Source organism: Thamnophis sirtalis, unplaced genomic scaffold, assembly GCF_051295495.1.
Source record: "Thamnophis sirtalis isolate CommonGarterSnake01/CBP01778 unplaced genomic scaffold, rThaSir2_p1.2 scaffold_2, whole genome shotgun sequence".
Taxonomy (NCBI): Eukaryota; Metazoa; Chordata; class Lepidosauria; order Squamata; family Natricidae; genus Thamnophis; species Thamnophis sirtalis.
Genome location: NW_028261382.1, coordinates 48,868,183 through 48,895,129, shown reverse-complemented (window position 1 = coordinate 48,895,129; position 26,947 = coordinate 48,868,183). Strand labels below are relative to the sequence as shown.

General features: G+C 45.0%; 2 long non-coding RNA genes across 4 annotated transcripts in view; both read right to left on the bottom strand.

The window, feature by feature from the left end:
* LOC148048782 (uncharacterized) overlaps positions 1-16,630 on the bottom strand; it is a 158,517-nt gene extending 141,887 nt beyond the window's left edge. Inside the window, exons 1-3 of one of the 3 annotated variants that reach the window (XR_015695520.1) lie at positions 16,570-16,630; positions 14,335-14,456; positions 11,706-12,846 (exon numbers count right to left, since the gene is read on the bottom strand). This is a non-coding gene — a long non-coding RNA (uncharacterized LOC148048782). Of the gene's footprint in view, positions 1-11,705; positions 12,847-14,334; positions 14,457-16,569 lie in introns of those variants that run through there. The other 2 variants (XR_015695518.1, XR_015695519.1) reach the window with 2 other exon arrangements.
* On the bottom strand, positions 12-8,082 carry LOC148048783 (uncharacterized). Its single transcript, XR_015695513.1, has 4 exons — positions 7,838-8,082; positions 5,324-5,444; positions 474-518; positions 12-56 (listed from the first exon to the last, which is right to left on the bottom strand). It is a non-coding gene; the product is annotated as an uncharacterized LOC148048783 (long non-coding RNA).
* Positions 16,631-26,947: the final 10,317 nt, after the last annotated feature.

Sequence of the window (26,947 nt, the reverse complement as noted above, 5' to 3'; positions counted from 1 at the left end):
CCCATGCACTTGGTGGGGGCCGAGAAGCTGTGGGTTTTGAAGCTGTGCGTTTTGGGCTAGGAAAAAAACAACAGGGAGAAAGTTTGCAGGATGCTTTCAGGTTAACAGATTAGCAGAGTTGGAAGGGACCTTGGAGGTCATCTAGCCCAAACCCCAGCCCAAGTAGGAGACCCTACACTCTTTCTGACAGAGGGCAGTCCAGTCTCTTCTTGAAAGCCTCCAGGGATGAAGCTCCCACCACCTCCGAAGGCAACTTCTGTTCTTTACAGATTAATAGACTTGGAAAGGACCTGGTAGGTCATCTAGTCCAACCCCATCCCCCCCGCCCAAGCGGAGACCCTACACCATTTCTGGCAGATGGCAGTGCAGTCTCTTCTTGAAAGCCTCCAATATATATGTCTTTTCTTTGCAGAAAAAGGACAACAAACTTTTAAATTTCAAAAACTTTCACGATGAAGCCCTTAAGTCTTCACCTTAAGGGATGCCGAATGGCCACTCTCGCCAACGGGGGCTCCTGCCTGCATGAGAAAAACACAAAAGCGTAAGAAGAAGTTACGGGGAGCAGAAAACATAGAAATTGAAATACTTTGCGCTAACCTGGTTTCTGAGTTTTGCCCATATTTTTTTCCCAGGTTCAAGGGGGAATCTCTTCCCACTGTCCTCCGGCCCCACATCTAGCCCCAAGCCACGTTTTATCAATCCTTTGCTGATTGTTTTGGCGAAATCGTTTATTAAGCGATGCCAGCTGGACAGAGAATGAAGAAAAGGGGCCAGGGAGAAACACAACAGCCGTAGTTTTGGATAACTATATTGGTTTTAAAAAATACAAATACTGCCCAGTTGCCATCAGAGCACAAAGCATCCCTTGGCAGACCCCTCCCCCGACAGCACCCCAAGTTAACAGCACAAGGAAAAAGGGAGGGGCTTCTGGGGGGAGGGGAGAGCTTTCCGAGAAGGATGGAGAAAGAGCGTCCGGCTGGAGCAAAGACCCCTCCTCAATCAGTAAGCATCTGCACCAGGCAGGAGCAAGCAGTGGGCTGGTTTAGTTGGTGCCCCCTCCTCCTTTCCCACCCCCCCCCAGTTTAAAGGCAGGCTTGCTCTCCCCACGAAGGAGGCAGGGCGCCCCTCAGCAGCCGGGGGTCTCCCTCCTGCCAGGGTTCCTGAGGAAAGAGCTTTCAAAAGGCGCCTCTCTCCAAGTGCAAACGAGATCAAGGGCAGGAGAAAAGGGGGGCTGGGGGGGACCCCCGAGGGATGCAGAAGTCAGAGGGACCAGAACTGGTTCCGACTGCAATCCCAGCTGGAAGCAAAAGCAATAGCAGTAGACTTATATACCGCTTCATAGGCCTTTCAGGCCTCTCTAAGCGGTTTACAGAGAGTCAGCATATTGCCCCCAACAATCTGGGTCCTCATTTTACCCACCTCGGAAGGATGGAAGGCTGAGTCAACCCTGAGCCGGTGAGATTTGAACTGCTGACCTGCTGATCTAGCAGTAGCCTGCAGTGCTGCATTTAACCACTGCGCCACCTTGGCAGAGAGGCAAAGAACCATCTCCTCTGGGCCAACTGGGCAGGATAGGTTAGGGGGTGAGGCTCAGGATTGGCTCCCTCCGGGCATATGGGACGTAGGTGAAGGGGGGCAGAGGAAGTCCAGGGGTGCCTCTAGACTAGAGGAACTCTGCAGCTCTTCCTCCTCCCTGGGAAGCCGTGCAGAGTCGGGGGGGGAATCGTCATCCTTGGTGAGAAGTCCTTCCCCATAGGAGGGTCCACCGTTTCCCAGCAAATTCTCAAAGGGGGAGAAGGGCCCAGAAGAGCCATCCGAAAGGACTCGGGGGGCAGGGATCCCATCCATGGATCCTCTGGGGTGGGGGGCAATGTTCCCTCTAATTTTTTTTCAGTGTGTGCGGAAAAGTATAGTGTTTGAGGATTTTCATTCCTGAGCACCTGAATTTTTTTCACAGATTTCACCCAAGACAACAACGAAATCAGTGTTATTTGAAACTCAAAGTTATGTTTATTCAAGGTATTAGCTTAATTTAAAGTGTTATATAATATATAACTATATAATATATATAGTAAATTGAGGACTACTTGTATTCAAGTTCAATGGATGACTCTCTATGGGGAAAGGATCAAAACTTCCCTCTATCCACATTTTCCATACTATGAATTACTTTATATGCTTTATACTTCCCCCACTTACTATCCAATAGTCTGCAGTGATATTAGCAAGTTATGAATAAATTACCCATTGATGTAGATTAGCAATTGGGGTACATAAACCTATTATTTATTGAGTTGCACGTATACAACATTTATATATTGGATGGCTGTAAACTATATTTAACCATTTGTTTTTATATGATGATCCAAGAACTGGAACCATTTGCTGTATCAATGCTATGGATGGTAACACCTAGCTGACCATGGCTGATCCCCCAAAAACTAGTAGACTCTTTACTGCTGTCAAAACAATCCACATGGAGGTTAGGCCAATTTGAACTTGCTAAAGAAATCTGATCAGTCACCTTTGAGAGGATGAAGCAATAGAAAATAAACTTGGCTTTCAATATATTAAATGGCTCATTTAATATACAGCCCTTTCATATGCAAATAGTATAATAATGCATGGAATGTGTGATGATTTGTAAGTACTAATTACGGGCGGGAAGGGGGAATAGGAACAGGCGCGAAGGGGGAATAGGAACAGGCGCGAAGGGGGAATAGGAACAGGCGCGGCGGCTTCTCTGAAAAAAAAGGAAAGCGTCGAGAAGGGCAGGAAAGCAAACTAAGCTCTGAGGAAAACGCTCGTGTAATTTGAAGGGCAGAACCGCTTTTGTAATGGCGTCTCTTGGGAAGGAGGCCAGGAAATTGGGGAGAGATGAATGCAGGTTGTTCGGGCGACAGCTGCACCTTGAACGCTTAGCCTCATTTCAGGGACTTAGTATTTACCGTGTGTTCCATTCGAGCACTCGAGGCACCGACAGACGTTAGGAAAGCCGTGAAGAAGGCTGAGGGGGGGGGGCAGAAAAAAAGCAGGGAAAGACGCCTATGAGAGCAGCCCGTGTGATTATTGTGAGTGGAAAGTTAATGTAGAGGACTGGAACGAGAATTTTAGGTGCGGCTTCCTTGAACTTTACGGGTGGCCTATACACTTTATTCTCTCAGGCTGCTTCTGCCCATCTAATTCTGCCTCCTTTTGCTTAGCGGCATCGATTTTTAAAAACAAAAAAGAGCTGAGATCTTGTGGAGTTAATAAAACCCTGAGTAAAGTAAACATATATATATATAAAGGAGAGTTTACTGACAATACCTTACGGTTTGTCCCACTTGTTGCAATCAAGGGCTCAGATAAAAAACACCTGATATTCTCAGTCTCTCCAAGCGCACAAAATGAGTTTTTTTTTATTGAGTTTTATGAGTTTTATTAGAATTTGTAGGCCGCCCTTTTCCCTGAGGGGACTCAGGGCGGCTCACATAAAACTGGGAAGGGGGGGAATACAAACATCAAGATAGAAACATATAATAAAATGGTAGGCAACATACATTCATCATTCGGGAGGGGTAACTATCCTTATCCCCAGGTCTGACGGGCGAGCCAGTTCTTCAAGGCTATGCGGAAGGCCTGGACGGTGGAGAGTCCAGGAGAAAATGTCCAGGAGTCCAGGAGAAAATGTCTTTTCTCTAGCTAGTATCGCTGTACCTGCAGGAATAACTTTTTGTCTTTTTCATTGTCGCTCTAGCAGACAAGTTGTCAATGTTACTACAACGTTACTACTAGTCTTGGTTGCCGGCTGCTTTGGCTGCTGCATGTTGGCCTTCCGAGCAGGTCCATTTCCAAGTGTTCTGGAAGCTCCACTAGGAACTGAAGGAAGAGCAGCTACAGGGGCTGCTGGTTGCTTCTTGCTGGGAACCCTGTTTGGTGGCTGGGGGGGCTTGCTGGCCTTTTGCTTGGCAGCAGGGGGACAAGCAGTTGCCACCCCACTGGTCTGCGAAACTGAGGTTCCGCTAGCAGCTCTGCCACCTACTCCACCTTGTTAAGTGAATCACTAATTTATAAATTAGTAACACGGTTGTTAAGTGAATCACTAGTTTTTAAATTAGTAACAGGGTTGTTAAATGAATCACTGCAGTTTTTAAATTAATAATGCAGTTGTTAAGTGAATCACTAATTTATAAATTAACACGGTTGTTAAGTGAATCACTAGTTTTTAAATTAGTAACAGGGTTGTTAAGTGAATCACTAGCTTTTAAATTAGTAACACAGTTGTTAAGTGAATAACTGCAGTTTTTAAATTAGTAATGCAGTTGTTAAGTGAATCATCGCAGTTTTTAAATTAGTAACGGTTGTTAAGTGAATTGCTGCAGTTTTCAAATTAGTAATGTCGTTGTTAAGTGAATCGTGGCAGTTTCTAAATTAGTAACACGGTTGTTAAATGAATCAGAGTTGGAAGAGACCTTGGAGGTCATCTAGTCCAACCCCTCCCCCCCCCAAGCCGGAGAGCCTACAGTGTAGGCGGGGCCAGGGCTGCAGGCGGCGGCGAACAGGAAGGGAAGCGAATGCCAGTCAGCATCCCTGCCTTCTTCCTCCGAGAGCCGCTTCTTTGCCAGCCTCTCAGCTGATCGGTGCCAGGCAGCCCCCGTGACACGCGGACCCCTCTGCCAACAGCAGAGAGCCCTATGGGCAAGAACTAGTGAACCTAACTCCCGATTTCCCCTCATGAATGGAATAGTATCATATAAATATTCCTGCCAGAACCTTAACTAAAATTAAAGTCTCTCCTGGGCTAACTCATTGCTCTAATCAAAAGGACCGAATAATATGTGACCTCCATATACTCTTCAGAATGGACAGAGCAAAAAATTCTGCACTTAGGGAAAAAAAACAGACTATGAAGGAATTTAAAAGACTTTAAGTCATAAAACATATTTTTTTTCCATTTAATCCATTAAACATTTCTATTTCTTACCCCAATTGAGCCCATTTGGTGGTACTGCCCTAGTCAACCCACAGCTATTCTCATGCCATAAAATATCCAATGTGGCCATTCAATGTAAAGAAATTACAGTATCCCTTTGAATAATACTATAGAGCTTGGTGTGGTTTCGTATATCCAATAAGTCCAAATACGGGGGTTATAAACCCTGGTTAGTATATTGCATGAATTTAGCCAACTGTGTTTTATTCTATAAACCATGGCTTAATGTGACTTTATAGTCTAAGCATTCTTAATGAGTGAAAAACATTCATACATGACCCTTAAAATATGTCTCATTGTCAATCAGAGAAGAACTATGTCCATAGAAATTCTTCACATAATACTTACTGAGAGACAGAAAAAGTCCTATTTGGAAATGATAGTGCTGCAATGAAAGGTAAGTAAAACATAAGCAGACTATGTGGAAAAACACTAGAGTTAAAATCCAGGGTTCAGACCAATCCGTGTCCTATGAAAAAAACCAAAGATAAATTTATCAGAATTATAACTGCAGATGAGAACCATTCGCTGACAAAAGTTTCCAACCACATCTATGTTTACAAATATACTGAATGAATGCAACCTGCAGCCCATTAGAATCCTAGGTCTGCCTTATATCCCCCCACCCTCAAACAAGAGTCAAATGTTCAGGAACAAAGGAACAAAGAAAGGGTTGCCTCCCCCCCTTTCTCTCTCTCAATTGTTTCTTTTTCCTCTCTCTCATTCTCTCCCTCCATCGTTTTCTCATTTCTCTTTCCCCCTTTCTCTCGTATTGTTCTTTTTCCTCTTCTCCTTCATTTGTTTCCCTCTCTCATTTCTCTTTCATTTGTTTCCCTCTTTTCCCTCTCTCTCATTCTCTCCCTCCATCGTTTTCTCATTTCTCTTTCCCTCGTTCTCTCTTATTGTTCTTTTTCCTCTCCCCCTTCTCTCTCTCATTCTCTCCATCATTTTCTCATTTCTCTTTCCCCCTTTCTCTCTCTCATTCTCTCCCTCCATCGTTTTCTCATTTCTCTTTCCCCCTTTCTCTCTCTCATTCTCTCCCTCCATCGTTTTCTCATTTCTCTTTCCCCCTTTCTCTCTTATTGTTCTTTTCCTCTCCCCCTCCTCTCTCTCATTCTCTCCCTCCATCATTTTCTCATTTCTCTTCCCCCTTTCTCTCTCTCATTCTCTCCCTCCATTGTTTTCTCATTTCTCTTTCCCTCGTTCTCTCTCTCATTCTCTCCCTCCATCGTTTTCTCATTTCTCTTTCCCCCTTTCTCTCTTATTGTTCTTTTCCTCTCCCCCTCCTCTCTCTCATTTGTTTCCCTCTCTCATTTCTCTTTCATTTGTTTCTCCCTTTCCTCTCTCTCATTCTCTCCCTCCATCATTTTCTCATTTCTCTTTCCCCCTTTCTCTCTTATTGTTCTTTTCCTCTCCCCCTTCTCTCTCTCATTTGTTTCCCTCTCTAATTTCTCTTTCATTTGTTTCTCCCTTTCCTCTCTCTCATTCTCTCCCTCCATCATTTTCTCATTTCTCTTCCCCCTTTCTCTCTCTCATTCTCTCCCTCCATTGTTTTCTCATTTCTCTTTCCCTCGTTCTCTCTCTCATTCTCTCCCTCCATCGTTTTCTCATTTCTCTTTCCCCCTTTCTCTCTTATTGTTCTTTTCCTCTCCCCCTCCTCTCTCTCATTTGTTTCCCTCTCTCATTTCTCTTTCATTTGTTTCTCCCTTTCCTCTCTCTCATTCTCTCCCTCCATCATTTTCTCATTTCTCTTTCCCCCTTTCTCTCTTATTGTTCTTTTCCTCTCCCCCTTCTCTCTCTCATTTGTTTCCCTCTCTAATTTCTCTTTCATTTGTTTCTCCCTTTCCTCTCTCTCATTCTCTCCCTCCATCATTTTCTCATTTCTCTTTCCCCCTTTCTCTCTTATTGTTCTTTTCCTCTCCCCCTCCTCTCTCTCATTTGTTTCCCTCTCTCATTTCTCTTTCATTTGTTTCTCCCTTTCCTCTCTCTCATTCTCTCCCTCCATCATTTTCTCATTTCTCTTTCCCTCGTTCTCTTATTGTTCTTTTCCTCTCCCCCTCCTCTCTCTCATTTGTTTCCCTCTCTCATTTCTCTTTCATTTGTTTCCCTCTTTTCCCTCTCTCTCATTCTCTCCCTCCATCGTTTTCTCATTTCTCCTTTGCTCTCTCATCTCTCTCTAGAAACCTGCACTAGACCACGGAGGTGATGCAATGGTCCCATGTGGGGAAAATGGTTATAAATCACTTTCGGTGCCTTTGCAAACTTCAAACAGTCACTAAATAAACGGTTGTAAATTGCGGACTGTCTGTACCTGCCTGGCTACCCAAATCTCTCCAGCTGCTCATCGCATGGCAAAAACTACTATAATCACACCCCCCCCCGTCGTGCTTTTTACCCCCGCAGACGCCCATACAATAACAACTGTCCTTGGGTGCCAGATTACAACCGTCGTTGCCTGCCGTTGCTTATCGGTCGCCCCGATTTCTTCCTGAAACCACACGGGGAGCGGGCAGTTGGGAGAGACAGCGAGCTCAGCCTGACTGGCTGGCAAAGCGGACGATCCTCCCCACTCGGGATTCTCTGGACCCCCCCCCCAAAAAAAAACCCCTTAAGCCCCTCCCCCCTCTGGACAGCTGCAAACTCCCGCCCCCCCTCCCCCCCGCCTGGCAGGGTCAAAGAACAAACCCCCCACCCACGCTTTTCATTGCAAAGCGCTGGTTTCCCCACCCAAGAAACCGCAGAGCTCCTTCTCCTCTGGCTCCAACTAGGGAACGGCTCCACCCGCGGGATGATCGTGGCTCAGCCCAGCAAGAGCCGGTCACCCCGCACCCTTCCAGCAAAGGCTCCGCGGCCAGGAATTACCGTGAGGACCCTGGTGACCCCGATGCCCGGCAGGCGCCCTGGGGACTCCAGGATTGGGGAAGAATTCCTCCACCTCCTCAGCCGAACAGGCCTCCCGAGTCTGTCGGTGAGGGACGAACGGAGGTTGACTATGAAGCACAGAAGAGGAATTGGCTCCACGCGCAGCCCAAGGCTCGCGCCCCCCTTCTTCGCCGTCGCTCTGCGGTCCGTTCCGAGAGAAAGCCGGAAGTGTTCGTTGCAACTACTTTCACCTGTGGCTCTTTGGGAACGTGGGATGGGTATTCTCGCGAGAGCCGGCCAGCTAAGGTTCCTCCCTCTCACCCGACGCTGGCAGTGACTTCTTTCTCGCGAGATTTCGCTAGCCTACGGTTATGTAAATGGGGCGGGGCGGGTGTGGCGCGGCGTTAAAGGTGGTGGCGGGAGGGCCCGCCGGGCGCGCCTCCCGTGGCGGTCTTGGCTGAAAGACGGGCGGGAAGGGGAAATGGGAACAGGCGCGAAGGGGGAATAGGAACAGGCGCGAAGGGGGAATAGGAACAGGCGCGGCGGCTTCTCTGAAAAAAAAGGAAAGCGTCGAGAAGGGCAGGAAAGCAAACTAAGCTCTGAGGAAAACGCTCGTGTAATTTGAAGGGCAGAACCGCTTTTGTAATGGCGTCTCTTGGGAAGGAGGCCAGGAAATTGGGGAGGGGGACGGGGAGAGATGAATGCAGGTTGTTCGGGCGACAGCTGCGCCTTGAACGCTTAGCCTCATTTCAGGGACTTAGTATTTACCGTGTGTTCCATTCGAGCACTCGAGGCACCGACAGACGTTAGGAAAGCCGTGAAGAAGGCTGAGGGGGGGGGGGCAGAAAAAAAGCAGGGAAAGACGCCTATGAGAGCAGCCCGTGTGATTATTGTGAGTGGAAAGTTAATGTAGAGGACTGGAACGAGAATTTTAGGTGCGGCTTCCTTGAACTTTACGGGTGGCCTATACACTTTATTCTCTCAGGCTGCTTCTGCCCATCTAATTCTGCCTCCTTTTGCTTAGCGGCATCGATTTTTAAAAACAAAAAAGAGCTGAGATCTTGTGGAGTTAATAAAACCCTGAGTAAAGTAAACATATATATATATAAAGGAGAGTTTACTGACAATACCTTACGGTTTGTCCCACTTGTTGCAATCAAGGGCTCAGATAAAAAAACACCTGATATTCTCAGTCTCTCCAAGCGCACAAAGTGTCTTTTCTCTAGCTAGTATCGCTGTGCCTGCAGGAATAACTTTTTGTCTTTTTCATTGTCGCTCTAGCACAGTGTTTTTCAACCTTTTTTGTGCAAAGGCACACTTTTTTCATGAAAAAAATCATGAGGCACACCACCATTAGAAAATGTTAAAAAAATTTAACTCTGTGCCTATATTGACTATATAAAAAGTGTTTTTCCCACGGCACACCTTACACTATGTCACGGCACACTAGTGTGCCACGGCACAGTGGTTGAAAAACACTGCTCTAGCAGACAAGTTGTCAACGTTACTACTAGTCTTGGTTGCCGGCTGCTTTGGCTGCTGCATGTTGGCCTTCTGAGCAGGTCCATTTCCAAGTGTTCTGGAAGCTCCACTAGGAACTGAAGGAAGAGCAGCTACAGGGGCTGCTGGCTGCTTCTTGCTGGGAACCCTGTTTGGTGGCTGGGGGGGCTTGCTGGCCTTTTGCTTGGCAGCAGGGGGACAAGCAGTTGCCACCCCACTGGTCTGCGAAACTGAGGTTCCGCTAGCAGCTCTGCCACCGTCATCCATCTTCACATTCACAGGCTCCAGGCGGGTGGGATGTGTCTGAATGGCTTGGCAGGTTGTAGTTTTCACTTTGGTCCTTTTAGGGAGCCCACGTCAAGAGCAAAGCAACTTTCAGCTTGCTGTGGCCAAGGTAAACCACCTCATTCAAACCGCACACTGCCAGGAGCTCGCTTGCCTTGCGCCGGGGAGCAGCGCTAACCGTCCGTGCAGCCTGAGTCTGTTCTCAGCCCCCGCCAGCCACAGTCCACCTCAGTCCACAATTCCTGCAAGAGGGCTTTGGCCTCCAACCTTGTTAGCTAAACTCATTTGGACTGCAGTTCTTCAAACTCTGTTTGGCAGTAAGCTAGTTTGAAGACGAATGTAATTCCAGTTGCTCTTGGGAAAATTTGCTCAGTAATGTGGAATACACCCCCCCCCACGAAATTTTTGGGGATATTCAAAGGGGGGGATGGAATATTTCCCCTAAAGGAGAAATGGGGGGGAACCTTAAGGGAGGCAGAAATCAGCCTGTTTCCCTGCCCCAAGAAGAAACTGAAGCCAGTTTATAGAAATGCTGATTTGTTAATCTATTCAGAAGGAGAAGGAGTCGGGAAAGAACTTCAGATAAGCAACACAAATCAAGCGTTGATAAAATTAACTTGAAAGCCTAGAATTTATATTTCCCCTTTTGCCTACAAAACTAGCCATGACCCCATAGGAATATAGACCGTATAAAACCCATCCACTCTAAACTTCCCAGAACCTCACATGGTTGGTGGTTCTGCCGCTTCATTATATCCTGGCTTGGAACGGAATCTGGATATTTCTTCCAACGACAGTTTGCTATCTGAACTGAAATGTATTTTTTTATCTTCAGAAAAATCTCAAATGTCAATTGGGGAGAGAAGGCATATTGTGTCGCTTTTTCTTCAAATAGTTCTGAAAATTGCAGCCAGAAGGGGATTGTTCACTTTGCCTCTAGTAGTCGTAAATAAAACCTGGTTAGATCTAGCACTCAATTCTATCATTAACCACATTGTAAATAAGGCATTTAAGCACCCTATTGTTGAAAGGGGGAAAGCATTTTAAAATCAGAACAGCTGAAGGTAAATTTCGCCTGCTGCTTCATTGGAGGGGGGGAGGTGTTGAGTTGAAGATCAGGTAGTTCAGACAGTCATTTAGAATTTGTTAACAAAAACATCTTTATGCTCGATTAGTGGAATGTGAGGAAGGTGCCCTCTTGGAAAAGATTGTGATTTGCCTGAGGAAGTTTTAGCTCAGATCATAGTTGTTTTTTTGCCTCCTTGCACCAACTTAGGTGGCAATTTACTAGCAAGCAATGGTTTATACTCTAGCTTTGGAGTTTGGAAAAAATCTCTCATCCAAAAAGGCTTAGTTAAAAATCAAGATTATTTCTAACACCCTCTAAATCTTCCCTTGCGTTTCCTATTTTTAATTAGTTTTTCCCTTCTGAGATCTTTAATACGCTGATTCTCCGTTTCCAATAAACTGACTTGGGTTTTTTCCATAAGGGGGGGGGGCATGCATGTTCTTTCATTTTGGTAACCTGATTCCAGAGTGATTTTGGGCTGCTCCCAATATAAAGCAGTAAAATGTAACAAATTCAATAAAAGTAACACAATGGCAGCCTGTAAAGACACCCCCCCTTTTAATTTAGTAAATAACATCACATGTCTGAAGGTGAATCTACATCTACACACAACTACATATATTAAAATGCTGTATTTGTATTAAAACAGTTCATTTATTTTGTAAGGATATAGATTTAAGGGCATAATGGGTTATGTACAAAGTATTTAATTATTCCATACTCCACCTGAACTCGCATTGAAATTTGATAAAAAGCATAATTTTGTTTTAATAAACGGGTTCAGTGGAATGTTTGTAATGATTACAAAAGAACATTAAAATATACTTTTTGCTAAAAATTTTCATCTTTTTCCAGAAACCTATCTGATACTAAGAATTACATTGTTAATTAGCCAAATAGGTCATATCAAAGGAACAGAATAAACCACAAAACATTATATAGAAAAACCATCTGCATAAAATGGAATAGAAACATTAAATGAAGAAACCATGATACAATGTTTTTGTTGTCCCTACAGTTTACTTCTTCTGACCCACGATATGTAGATTTCAACTATTTTATTCAAATAGAGGATTGCTATATGATTTTCAAATTCTGAGCACATGAAATATGCTGCTTTTAATATAAGTGTCCTAAATAACCAATATGTTAAAAGTTCTGGCCTAGAAGTCAAGAGACCAGTTCTAGTCCACTTTGGGGGATCATCACCTGGTCCTACAGACATACAGGAATGCAGTCCCAAAGTATTTACAAGAATCTGAAAAATGATAAGAGCCTGATGAACCCATAAGCATTTAATTAAAAAACAGGAACAAGTTCATATGACAAACACAGCAACCCACATTATTAAATTACACTTCTCATATAAAAGTTTGAATAAAACGTCCACAAAGTCCGACAAATTTACAACCAAGCAGATTTAGCCTAGGCATTCACAAAATGGAGGGAGACAAAGCATGTATTGCAACACAAACCACATGATTTATATACTGCAATACATATATATTTATAACTGATATTAGGAAGGCTGAGGATTTGCCTCATGTCACAATGCAACATTTTCTCACTTTTGTTTTACTGAAGTTTGTACCAACAATAATTACTTTTGTATCATGAAAATGTATAAACTATTTGTTATATGCTATGATAATTCCTAAATGGAAATTAATCATGAGTGGCAATTATGTAGCTAACCAGTTTTATGAACTGGTACTTATTAAAATTTACTTGTTCATTTTGGCATATTTGATGCACATCATCATAAAACCACGAACAACTCCTGTATTGAGCTATGATAAAACAGTGCGTTAGAGAAATTCTAATAAACATATGAGATGCCTTATGACTGGTTCAGAATGAAATAGTAGTCTATATAGCAAAATGCCATATAAGAATTGCTCTAACAATGGGCTCAAAATGAACATGATTTTTTTTTCATAGAACTGTGAGAACATAAGACCATTTATAAAGGAATGTAAAAATCCCTAACTTCCAACCTCAAGTTAATAAGGGTGACAGAATAGTTGGTAACATAACCAGTTACAAAAGATAGACTTATTCATTGACTTTTCTTATTTTCTCTCCTTGCTTTCCTTTTCTGCTGTATTGTCTTTAGTTCCGTCATTACTTTCACTGTTTTATAAACCCAAGCAATCTGAAAAGCAAAAACAGATTATGACATGTGAAATTCAATTCCTGATTGTGTTCTCATTTCTCCGGGGGCCTCTCTTTATGCAATCCAAATCTCCAGACATTAAGAGAAGATGCTATCAAGCTTGGTAAAGCCCAATATTTGAAGTACTGTCAATTTTTCCAAATGAGAACAAAACCTCATTAAAAATACAGAATGTTACGAAAATGGTAGTGAATAAACAGCAAAATCATCCTAAGTCTTTGTTTCCTCAAAAAAAAAAAAAAATCCCACTTTCTAGTTCTATCTACCTCAAACACCTCACTACTTAGGATTTTACAGATTAGAGAGATATTTTAATTCGTATAAGCCTCTACAAGAGGGGTGAATTCCTGATTCTTCTTAGGTTTTCTAGTGAAACTTCTCGCATGCAAATACATTTAATGTTCTTTGAAAGGATGGGTATTGCTGGTTTCCATTACTACCCTGTTTTGAGATGATAATAAAAGACACGGAAGGTATGTTGAGCAATGAGGAAATAGAAATGTTTGGTTCCTGAGAGAAGCAGATATACGGTAAGAAAAGGAACAGTGATATGATGGAAGCAAAAGATGCTCTTAAGTTTTTTCTGAACTTATCATGAATAAGTGCTAGGATGGTTGCCATTACACCAACACGGAAAGAATTATTTTCACAGCTTAAAAGGCAGTTCATATGAAATCCTGACTCAAGAACAATTTTTATAAACATTGAATATGTAGAATGAATAAAGTGTTTCTATGAAAAAAAATGGATTCTCATTGCTAGTAGAGAGTTGAGAAATGTTATTCTAAGTAAATGCATGCCTCCCCCATACATCCCTTAAAATACACCACCTAAATCATTCCTTAAATATTCCGTATGCCTTTGGGCTTAAAATGTGACTGTACCAATAAAGGTCCCTGTTTGAATTGTCCATTACCTTAGTAAGGGAGGAACATGACAAGGAATCGCTTTATAAAGGAGCACTCTCTGCTTCTGCTTATAGAAATCTGATAGCAAAGCCAGTCATTTTCATTTTTTTCATTTTATTAAGATATATAGGCCGCCCTTTTCCCTGAGGGGACTCAGGGCGGCTTACAATCACAAGGGAGGGGGGTGCAGTATCAAAAGACAAAACAAAATGTGAACAAAGGAAAAATAATAAAACACAACTTTCGTTCAGCAATCAACACTCGGGCGGGTAAATTGGGAACCTATCCCCAGGCCTGCTGGGAGAGCCAGATCTTGAGGGCTGCGCGGAAGGTCTGGATGGTGCTGAGGGTACGGATCTCGACGGGGAGATCATTCCACAGGGTCAGAGCTGCAACAGAAAAGGCTCTCCTCCGTGTAGTCGGCAGTCGACATTGACTGGCGGATGGAATTCGGAGGAGGCCCAGTCTGTGCGATCTAATTGGTCAGCCCTTGGTCAATTATTATTGACTTTATATGTGCAAAAAGAATTTGCAAATGCTATTTAGTACATCAGCCTACCTTTACCTGTGAGTTTGGTACCAGCACAGCTATTTTGCCCTCGCCCCATCTTCTATTGGCACCCTTTTGTACTGTCCATGTCCAGTTGCCACATACTTATATTTCTTGCCAGGAATCTTGACCTAAAAATGAGGATGAAAAATTGCAATTTCAGTGGTTAAAACCCAAATCCTTACTATTCTTCCACCCTACAGTTTTTGAAGTGCTTTGAAAAAAACTAAGTTTGACCATTAGCCATCAAATATGGGCTGATTTCATGCACTGTGCTTCTGTTCCTTTTTCTTTGGCCTGGAAGTTTAAACAACAGTTCATTATTTGATACCAGAAAAACCTGAACCTATGTCTGTGATGGCAAATCTATGGCATGCATGCAAGAGGTGGCATGCAGAGTCCTCTCTGTGGACTTGTGCGCTGTCGCCAGCTGATCTGATTCCTGGCATGCCGGCTAACTGGTCTTCATGGGTGCCAGAGCGCCAGAAAATAGGCCAAAAAACAGGCCATTTTCCAGACCATTTTCAGCCCATCTTTTGGGCATTTTGGGGCTGTCTTGAGCTAAAAGTAGCCACAAAAATGGTCCCAAAACCAGCCCAAAAACAGACATGGATGCCCAGCCAGCTGGTGTTCAGGTTTTCGGTGCTCCGGCATGGCCAAAGACCAGCTGGCAAGTGCATGCATGCACACTGGCCAGCTGTTGTTCAGGTTTCCAGTGCGCACACATGCATGTGCATGCATGCACAGTCCGGTTTGGGCACTCTGTGCCAAAAAAAATTCACCATCACTATCCTATGTCAAAAACCAAAATCACCTCAAACCTCTGCAGAAAAATAGCTCAAAAGTTAACAAGCAAATCTGCTGAATTGTTATTCCAGATGCTCCTACACTTTAAATCAGGAGTCCCCAATTCCCAGTCCAGGGATGGGTACCAGTCTGCAGTCATTCACAATTATTTATGTAAGATATGCAGTTGCATACATTCCCCCCCCCAAAATAAATAAATAAATAAATAAAGGCAATAAATAAAATGAGAACAGGGTCAAGAATAAAGTTAGAAAAAGCAATATGGAAAAGAGAACATAAATATACATTGTAAAGGGGAATTTTGGTGAGTCCTCTATCCCCCCTTCTGTTTCCCATCCACTCTTCACTCCTTAAATATTTGTGTTAATACTTTACAAAGCATCGGAGGTTTTTCTTTATTTAAATCATCCATGGTTTTCGATCTCGACTCTCTTCCTCAAAACCATATTCCAAATTCCTGGATCCTCTTTACTGTGCAATATGTTCCATATAAGGGAGAATTTCATTATTATTTTTTTATTGTATCCTGCCTGTATTATTTTTGCAAGTAACAAGCGGCAAACATACCTGAAACTCCTCCTCTTCTATTTTCCCACAACAACCACCCTTTGAGGTGTTGGGTTGAAAAAGACACAACCTTCTGAGGTTGAGTGGGGGGGACACAGTTGGCCACTAACATGGAATTAAAATTTATATCCAATCTATTTTCACAGAAAATTAAGAATATATTTGCACAACTAGCTTGGAGGTAGTTTACTTGCAAATTTTCCTTCCCTGCGTTCAATCCCTCTCCGTCCCCTTTTTGGATAAAGACATTTATACCAACCAAACAGATGATGACAATGAAGAACATAGAATTCTGATTTGTGTGGAACTGGGCAGGAATACGTGACCCAGGATTAGTCAATGTGAACATTTGTTTTTAGCTCCATAGGTAGAAGCAATGTGCCTCTGTATGTCATTTGTTGGGAAGCGCAAGCAGGAAGATGCTATCACACTCCTGACCGGTTGTGAGCTTCCTCGGGCAGCTACTATGCTTCTGGCAAAATAAAACACTGAATTAAATACATATTTCACTTGATATAGTGGAACAATTTTCCTTTAATACCATGAACAGGAGAGCTTGCATTCAATGAGCTGAGGAGGAGCCAACTGCATACAGCCACAATAATGGGAGAAAAAATCTTTCTTTTAATAGTCACAGGGTGGCTATAGAAGTCCTTCAAGGGTGCTTTAATTTGACAATGCATTACGTGAAGCATCTTTTCAAAGCTACATTAAGGAAGAGTAAAACTAAGCTGCTGTGTTGTTTCATTTTGCATCACTTCTGGGCCCTTTTCCAGCAAAGCCCCACCAGGCTTAACATGGATGGCCACTTATACAGAAAAAATTAAGCTTCATCATAGCATTTCTCCCAAAGGAAGCAGCAATCCTCACCTTAGAATTTGCATCTGTTTGGGGGTTCTCCTTTTGCTCCCAAAGGCTTCTTATGTTCACAATGTCTCCAGCGGTTTCATGTAAATGTTGAATAGTAGGGGGGATAAGACCGAACCCTGCGGCACCCCATATGTTAGGGGCCTCAGGGACGATCTCTGCCCCCCGACCAACACCGACTGCGACCTGTCCGAGAGGTAGGAGGAGAACCACTGCAAAACAGTGCCTCCCACCCCCACCTCCCTCAGTCGTCGCAGAAGGATACCATGGTCGATGGTATCGAAAGCCGCTGAGAGGTCAAGGAGAACCAGGATGGACGCATGGCCTCCATCTCTGGCCCTCCAGAGATCATCGGTCAATGCGACCAAAGCGGTTTCAGTGCTGTAACCGGGTCTGAAGCCGGACTGGAAGGGGTCAAGATAGCTAGCTTCCTCCAAGGCCCCTTGAAGCTGGAAGGCCACCACCTTCTCAACAACCTTCCCAATAAAGGGGAGGTTGGAGACAGGGCGGTAGTTGTTTAAAATGGCTGGATCCAAGGATGGTTTCTTCAGGAGGGGTCTCACCACCGCCGTCTTAAGTGCGGCGGGGAAGTGCCCCTCCCGAAGGGAGGCGGTCACGACCGCCTGGATCCAGCCATGTGTCACCTCCCTGCTGTTGGCAACCAGCCAGGAGGGACACGGGTCCAGAATGCAGGTGGAGGCACTTACAGCTCGAATGGCCTTCATTTGAAGCAAATCAAGATAATAGTCGGGTTCAAATTCAGCATCTTCTGAGGCATTACACTGTTTCAGCTCTCTTGAGTTCCTCAAGGGGTCCATAAGTCGCCTGGGGCGGAACCACCTGGTCGGTTCCTCCTCCCTACGGTGGGGGTTTGGCCTCCGGAAGTCAAGCCTCCGTAGGCAGTGGTCTGACCACGACAGGGGTATGGTCTCATTACCCCTCAGACCAAGATCACGCATCCACTGCTCCGAGAGGAATACGAGGTCGAGCATGTGACCCGCTGTATGAGTTGGGCCCCGAATTACCTGGGTCAAGCCCATGGCTGTCATGGAAGCCATGAACTCCTGCGCCCCATCAGAGCGTTCACCGAGCGATGGCAAGTTAAAGTCCCCCAGAACTATAAGCCTGGGGAACTCAACTGCCAGCTCGGCTACTGACTCGAGGAGCGAGGGGAGGGATGCTGCAACGCAGTTGGGAGGCAGGTACGTTAGCAGCAAACCCACTTGACCCTTGAGGTCCAACTTTATCAGCAGGGACTCACACCCGGCAAGCTCCGGAGCAGGGACCCTACGAGGTAACAGAGACTCCCGGATAATAATAGCCACACCGCCACCCCTTCGCTGGGCTCTCGGCTGATGAAGCACCTGAAATCCCTCTGGGCACATCTCTACAAGGGGGACTCCTCCTTCTGTGCCCAGCCAGGTTTCAGTAATACATGCCAGGTCTGCCCTCTCGTCAACAATTAAGTCCCGGACGAGGGGAGCTTTGTGTTTTGTTTTTTTTTTTAAAGTTACCTTGCAGGGCATTGATTTTTCAGATGACTGAGCCATTATACCCGTCTCCCAGAGGCTTTTTATGCTGGCCACTGCGGCACTATTGGTAGGAAGGTCAATGGAAGGTTGGCGCACTGGCTTCGGAGTTTTGCTGGAGATCTGCAAAATAATACAAGGGTGAACTGGCTTTCTAGTTTCAAAAAAACCTCTCTCTCATAGTTTGTAGTTTGTAGTTTTATTAGAATTTGTAGGCCGCCCTTTTCCCTGAGGGGACTCAGGGCGGCTCACATAAAACTGGGAAGGGGGGAATAGTCAAGTTTCTTTATGAAGCACTGAGTTGATGCATCCGTTAGGGAGAATCAGCATTATGGTAGCCATCCAATTTAGCAACTGATCAGAAAATGTCCATCCCTCACAGCCTTTGTGCCAATATAATAGCAATAGTGCTTAGAGTTATATACCATCCCATGGTGCTTTACTGTTCTGACCTAGGTTTCCTGAGAAAGCATAAACCACAATCTTAGTCCCCCAAACCCTCTTTTATTTATATGGCTGTGACTGATGATCATTCACAGCCCAACAGAAGATTCCGACAGATGTCTGCTCTAGTTGCCATAATCTTTTTGGGTAACGTTGATAAGCACCCACCATTATCTCCCTTAAATCACAAGGGTGATCTCTATTATTATCTCTATATAACCTACTATTCAGTAGGGAGCGGGTTATCCTAAACAGGGCGGCTGGGCGGGACTCAGCGGACGCAACCAAGGTGGCTATATAAGATCTTTTCGCTGCCCTAAGAGCCCTGGTGTATTCCTTGGTGCAGGTGGTTACTATTGCTCGGTTCGATTCGGACTTATCGGACCTCCATAGGTGCTCCAGGCGTCTCCTCCGGCGCTTCATCTCCCGGAGTTCCTCGGTAAACCAAGGAGGTCTCCGGGATCCGCCGCCTCGGAGGGGCCGTAATGGGGCAATCCGGTCGAGGGTCTCCGATGCTGCCGAGCGCCAAGCAGCAACCAGAGTCTCTACCGGACTGTGGGCGAAAGTATCAGGAATAACCCCAAGCTCCGTCTGGAACCTTGACGGCTCCATAAGTCGCCTGGGGCGGAACCACCTGGTCGGTTCCTCCTCCCTACAGTGGGGGTTTGGTCTCTGGAAGTCAAGCCTCAGTAGGCAGTGGTCTGACCACGACAGGGGTATGATGTCGTTACCCCTCAGACCAAGATCACAAATCCACTGCTCCGAGAGGAATACGAGGTCGAGCATGTGACCCGCTGTATGAGTTGGGCCCCGAATTACCTGGGTCAAGCCCATGGCTGTCATGGAAGCCATGAACTCCTGCGCCCCATCAGAGCGTTCACCGAGCGATGGCAAGTTAAAGTCCCCCAGAACTATAAGCCTGGGGAACTCAACTGCCAGCTCGGCTACTGACTCGAGGAGCGAGGGGAGGGATGCTGCAACGCAGTTGGGAGGCAGGTACGTTAGCAGCAAACCCACTTGACCCTTGAGGTCCAACTTTATCAGCAGGGACTCACACCCGGCAAGCTCCGGAGCAGGGACCCTACGAGGTAACAGAGACTCCCGGATAATAATAGCCACACCGCCACCCCTTCGCTGGGCTCTCGGCTGATGAAGCACCTGAAATCCCTCTGGGCACATCTCTACAAGGGGGACTCCTCCTTCTGTGCCCAGCCAGGTTTCAGTAATACATGCCAGGTCTGCCCTCTCGTCAACAATTAAGTCCCGGACGAGGGGAGCTTTGTGTTTTTTTTTTTTTTTTAAAGTTACCTTGCAGGGCATTGATTTTTCAGATGACTGAGCCATTATACCCGTCTCCCAGAGGCTTTTTATGCTGGCCACTGCGGCACTATTGGTAGGAAGGTCAATGGAAGGTTGGCGCACTGGCTTCGGAGTTTTGCTGGAGATCTGCAAAATAATACAAGGGTGAACTGGCTTTCTAGTTTCAAAAAAACCTCTCTCTCATAGTTTGTAGTTTGTAGTTTTATTAGAATTTGTAGGCCGCCCTTTTCCCTGAGGGGACTCAGGGCGGCTCACATAAAACTGGGAAGGGGGGAATAGTCAAGTTTCTTTATGAAGCACTGAGTTGATGCATCCGTTAGGGAGAATCAGCATTATGGTAGCCATCCAATTTAGCAACTGATCAGAAAATGTCCATCCCTCACAGCCTTTGTGCCAATATAATAGCAATAGTGCTTAGAGTTATATACCATCCCATGGTGCTTTACTGTTCTGACCTAGGTTTCCTGAGAAAGCATAAACCACAATCTTAGTCCCCCAAACCCTCTTTTATTTATATGGCTGTGACTGATGATCATTCACAGCCCAACAGAAGATTCCGACAGATGTCTGCTCTAGTTGCCATAATCTTTTTGGGTAACGTTGATAAGCACCCACCTTTATCTCCCTTAAATCACAAGGGTGATCTCTATTATTATCTCTATATAACCTACTATTCAGTAGGGAGCGGGTTATCCTAAACAGGGCGGCTGGGCGGGACTCAGCGGACGCAACCAAGGTGGCTATATAAGATCTTTTCGCTGCCCTAAGAGCCCTGGTGTATTCCTTGGTGCAGGTGGTTACTATTGCTCGGTTCGATTCGGACTTATCGGACCTCCATAGGTGCTCCAGGCGTCTCCTCCGGCGCTTCATCTCCCGGAGTTCCTCGGTAAACCAAGGAGGTCTCCGGGATCCGCCGCCTCGGAGGGGCCGTAATGGGGCAATCCGGTCGAGGGTCTCCGATGCTGCCGAGCGCCAAGCAGCAACCAGAGTCTCTACCGGACTGTGGGCGAAAGTATCAGGAATAACCCCAAGCTCCGTCTGGAACCTTGACGGCTCCATAAGTCGCCTGGGGCGGAACCACCTGGTCGGTTCCTCCTCCCTACAGTGGGGGTTTGGTCTCTGGAAGTCAAGCCTCAGTAGGCAGTGGTCTGACCACGACAGGGGTATGATGTCGTTACCCCTCAGACCAAGATCACAAATCCACTGCTCCGAGAGGAATACGAGGTCGAGCATGTGACCCGCTGTATGAGTTGGGCCCCGAATTACCTGGGTCAAGCCCATGGCTGTCATGGAAGCCATGAACTCCTGCGCCCCATCAGAGCGTTCACCGAGCGATGGCAAGTTAAAGTCCCCCAGAACTATAAGCCTGGGGAACTCAACTGCCAGCTCGGCTACTGACTCGAGGAGCGAGGGGAGGGATGCTGCAACGCAGTTGGGAGGCAGGTACGTTAGCAGCAAACCCACTTGACCCTTGAGGTCCAACTTTATCAGCAGGGACTCACACCCGGCAAGCTCCGGAGCAGGGACCCTACGAGGTAACAGAGACTCCCGGATAATAATAGCCACACCGCCACCCCTTCGCTGGGCTCTCGGCTGATGAAGCACCTGAAATCCCTCTGGGCACATCTCTACAAGGGGGACTCCTCCTTCTGTGCCCAGCCAGGTTTCAGTAATACATGCCAGGTCTGCCCTCTCGTCAACAATTAAGTCCCGGACGAGGGGAGCTTTGTGTTTTTTTTTTTTTTAAAAAGTTACCTTGCAGGGCATTGGTTTTTCAGATGACTGAGCCATTATACCCGTCTCCCAGAGGCTTTTTATGCTGGCCACTGCGGCACTATTGGTAGGAAGGTCAATGGAAGGTTGGCGCACTGGCTTCGGAGTTTTGCTGGAGATCTGCAAAATAATACAAGGGTGAACTGGCTTTCTAGTTTCAAAAAAACCTCTCTCTCATAGTCAAGTTTCTTTATGAAGCACTGAGTTGATGCATCCGTTAGGGAGAATCAGCATTATGGTAGCTATCCAATTTAGCAACTGATCAGAAAATGTCCATCCCTCACAGCCTTTGTGCCAATATAATAGCAATAGTGCTTAGAGTTATATACCATCCCATGGTGCTTTACTGTTCTGACCTAGGTTTCCTGAGAAAGCATAAACCACAATCTTAGTCCCCCAAACCCTCTTTTATTTATATGGCTGTGACTGATGATCATTCACAGCCCAACAGAAGATTCCGACAGATGTCTGCTCTAGTTGCCATAGTCTTTTTGGGTAACGTTGATAAGCACCCACCTTTATCTCCCTTAAAATGCTGCCAGAGACCTAATTGCCAATTAGTTTTGCAAGGCCAAACCTAGCAAGAGTCATATGGAACTTATCAGATCTTGAACCTACCAGATGAACTAATTGCTTCCTGCAAAGGCTCATGTACATTTGCTCCTTTTTTTGTCTTATGGGGGGGGGGGGGGCAATCATCTCCAAGCCTTTCTCCCAAGTCATCCCTTTTTTCTTAATTGTTCTTGCCTTCTGGCAGCTCTGTGCATGTGCACACTGGGAACAGGCTCCCACTGTTCCTCTGCCTTGCTGATGTCAGGCTCCGGAGGCTGACATCACTATCAGATGGCCCTCGTTCCCTCTCTGACTTCAACACAGAGCCTTTGTCCGAGCCTTCCCCAGACTTGAGGACTGGCCCATGTTCCTCCCCAACCTCCTCACTGTCCGACTCTGCTGCCGGCTCCACAGGCCGCTGGCAGACCACAACATTTACATCCCTCTCTGGGTAGTTTACAATATCAGCACATTCCCCCCTAACAATCTGGGTCCTCATTTTACCTCATTGGTAGGTCTGAGTGTATTGCTCAAGTTTATCATCAATCTTGGACACTGGAAGTCTTGGGTCTTCTTCATACTGTTACTGGAAGGAAAGAAGATGGTAGAAAGGGTGCTTACCACAGACCCAACATTTCAGAGCCTAAACACCATTGTTTATTTAGAATTATGACCAGTGATTTCCACAATTTGCATAGAACACATAGCACGCTGAATGGCAATGTGGCTTACTTATTTATGGCTTAGTTTTTGGATGAACCCCAGCGAGGATGATTTTCTAAATCATGATTCATGGTTATCTGTATCAAATGGAGTTTATTTAGTAGCCTTTAGTTAAGCAAACCGCAGTTTACTATGTTATATAAGCATACACAAGAAGAACAAGTGGCAGCACAATTCAGAGTAATTTGTTGACTGAACCCTGATTAGGTTTGGCGGAGGGGCCCCCGAGGGCTGCCTTCCATGGGGAACAAGCACAACTCAGCAGCCATCCGGGGTGGTGGTAGTGGTGGGGTGTTTCCCAAATGCAAAGGGCTCTGGCTGTGGGGCCAGGACCCCCCCGGGAGAATTTTTGGGGTTTTGTGTTGTTTGTAGAATTTTAAAAGAATTCTAGAGACGAGGTTCGGAGTAGAAGAATAAAGTTCATTTTTATTATCCAAAAATCAGAGCTAATTTGAAAACGGTTTGCAAAGCGTTGGTGGGTCTCACCCTGACTTCACCTGAGTCACAAAGGAGAGCCACACCAAATTCGAAAGTGAAACAGTAGTTATACCCTCCCTAACTCCTCCTACTCCTGGTCAGCTAGCCTGACGAGGGTGGTTACAGACCAATCAGAGACAATAATTACCCTATCTTTTACCTTATTTGAGAATACAATTTTTAACCAATTAGCCCTTGGCATCCTTCTGGCCAATCAAGCAATCACATTTTCCCACTCAATTCATAGCCACTCCTCTTACAGTTCATTGTTCTCCTCTCAAGTATTTACACATTCCTTCTCTCCGCCATTACCACGTGGTATAGCTCCCCCTAGGGGACTATTTCAGTAAAATATAAACACTTAGTATTTACCGTGTGTTCCATTCGAGCACTCGAGGCACCGACAGACGTTGCGGAGGAGAAGCGAAAGGAAAGCCGTGAAGAAGGCTGAGGGGGGGGGGCAGAAAAAAAGCAGGGAAAGACGCCTATGAGAGCAGCCCGTGTGATTATTGTGAGTGGAAAGTTAATGTAGAGGACTGGAACGAGAATTTTAGGTGCGGCTTCCTTGAACTTTACGGGTGGCCTATACACTTTATTCTCTCAGGCTGCTTCTGCCCATCTAATTCTGCCTCCTTTTGCTTAGCGGCATCGATTTTTAAAAACAAAAAAGAGCTGAGATCTTGTGGAGTTAATAAAACCCTGAGTAAAGTAAACATATATATATATAAAGGAGAGTTTACTGACAATACCTTACGGTTTGTCCCACTTGTTGCAATCAAGGGCTCAGATAAAAAACACCTGATATTCTCAGTCTCTCCAAGTGCACAAAATGAGTTTTTTTTTATTGAGTTTTATGAGTTTTATTAGAATTTGTAGGCCGCCCTTTTCCCTGAGGGGACTCAGGGCGGCTCACATAAAACTGGGAAGGGGGGAATACAAACATCAAGATAGAAACATATAATAAAATGGTAGGCAACATACATTCATCATTCGGGAGGGGTAACTATCCTTATCCCCAGGTCTGACGGGCGAGCCAGTTCTTCAAGGCTATGCGGAAGGCCTGGACGGTGGAGAGTCCAGGAGAAAATGTCCAGGAGTCCAGGAGAAAATGTCTTTTCTCTAGCTAGTATCGCTGTGCCTGCAGGAATAACTTTTTGTCTTTTTCATTGTCGCTCTAGCAGACAAGTTGTCAACGTTACTACTAGTCTTGGTTGCCGGCTGCTTTGGCTGCTGCATGTTGGCCTTCCGAGCAGGTCCATTTCCAAGTGTTCTGGAAGCTCCACTAGGAACTGAAGGAAGAGCAGCTACAGGGGCTGCTGGCTGCTTCTTGCTGGGAACCCTGTTTGGTGGCTGGGGGGGCTTGCTGGCCTTTTGCTTGGCAGCAGGGGGACAAGCAGTTGCCACCCCACTGGTCTGCGAAACTGAGGTTCCGCTAGCAGCTCTGCCACCGTCATCCATCTTCACATTCACAGGCTCCAGGCGGGTGGGATGTGTCTGAATGGCTTGGCAGGTTGTAGTTTTCACTTTGGTCCTTTTAGGGAGCCCACGTCAAGAGCAAAGCAACTTTCAGCTTGCTGTGGCCAAGGTAAACCACCTCATTCAAACCGCACACTGCCAGGAGCTCGCTTGCCTTGCGCCGGGGAGCAGCGCTAACCGTCCGTGCAGCCTGAGTCTGTTCTCAGCCCCCGCCAGCCACAGTCCACCTCAGTCCACAATTCCTGCAAGAGGGCTTTGGCCTCCAACCTTGTTAGCTAAACTCATTTGGACTGCAGTTCTTCAAACTCTGTTTGGCAGTAAGCTAGTTTGAAGACGAATGTAATTCCAGTTGCTCTTGGGAAAATTTGCTCAGTAATGTGGAATACACCCCCCCCCCACGAAATTTTTGGGGATATTCAAAGGGGGGGATGGAATATTTCCCCTAAAGGAGAAATGGGGGGGAACCTTAAGGGAGGCAGAAATCAGCCTGTTTCCCTGCCCCAAGAAGAAACTGAAGCCAGTTTATAGAAATGCTGATTTGTTAATCTATTCAGAAGGAGAAGGAGTCGGGAAAGAACTTCAGATAAGCAACACAAATCAAGCGTTGATAAAATTAACTTGAAAGCCTAGAATTTATATTTCCCCTTTTGCCTACAAAACTAGCCATGACCCCATAGGAATATAGACCGTATAAAACCCATCCACTCTAAACTTCCCAGAACCTCACATGGTTGGTGGTTCTGCCGCTTCATTATATCCTGGCTTGGAACGGAATCTGGATATTTCTTCCAACGACAGTTTGCTATCTGAACTGAAATGTATTTTTTTATCTTCAGAAAAATCTCAAATGTCAATTGGGGAGAGAAGGCATATTGTGTCGCTTTTTCTTCAAATAGTTCTGAAAATTGCAGCCAGAAGGGGATTGTTCACTTTGCCTCTAGTAGTCGTAAATAAAACCTGGTTAGATCTAGCACTCAATTCTATCATTAACCACATTGTAAATAAGGCATTTAAGCACCCTATTGTTGAAAGGGGGAAAGCATTTTAAAATCAGAACAGCTGAAGGTAAATTTCGCCTGCTGCTTCATTGGAGGGGGGGAGGTGTTGAGTTGAAGATCAGGTAGTTCAGACAGTCATTTAGAATTTGTTAACAAAAACATCTTTATGCTCGATTAGTGGAATGTGAGGAAGGTGCCCTCTTGGAAAAGATTGTGATTTGCCTGAGGAAGTTTTAGCTCAGATCATAGTTGTTTTTTTGCCTCCTTGCACCAACTTAGGTGGCAATTTACTAGCAAGCAATGGTTTATACTCTAGCTTTGGAGTTTGGAAAAAATCTCTCATCCAAAAAGGCTTAGTTAAAAATCAAGATTATTTCTAACACCCTCTAAATCTTCCCTTGCGTTTCCTATTTTTAATTAGTTTTTCCCTTCTGAGATCTTTAATACGCTGATTCTCCGTTTCCAATAAACTGACTTGGGTTTTTTCCATAAGGGGGGGGGGGGGCATGCATGTTCTTTCATTTTGGTAACCTGATTCCAGAGTGATTTTGGGCTGCTCCCAATATAAAGCAGTAAAATGTAACAAATTCAATAAAAGTAACACAATGGCAGCCTGTAAAGACACCCCCCCTTTTAATTTAGTAAATAACATCACATGTCTGAAGGTGAATCTACATCTACACACAACTACATATATTAAAATGCTGTATTTGTATTAAAACAGTTCATTTATTTTGTAAGGATATAGATTTAAGGGCATAATGGGTTATGTACAAAGTATTTAATTATTCCATACTCCACCTGAACTCGCATTGAAATTTGATAAAAAGCATAATTTTGTTTTAATAAACGGGTTCAGTGGAATGTTTGTAATGATTACAAAAGAACATTAAAATATACTTTTTGCTAAAAATTTTCATCTTTTTCCAGAAACCTATCTGATACTAAGAATTACATTGTTAATTAGCCAAATAGGTCATATCAAAGGAACAGAATAAACCACAAAACATTATATAGAAAAACCATCTGCATAAAATGGAATAGAAACATTAAATGAAGAAACCATGATACAATGTTTTTGTTGTCCCT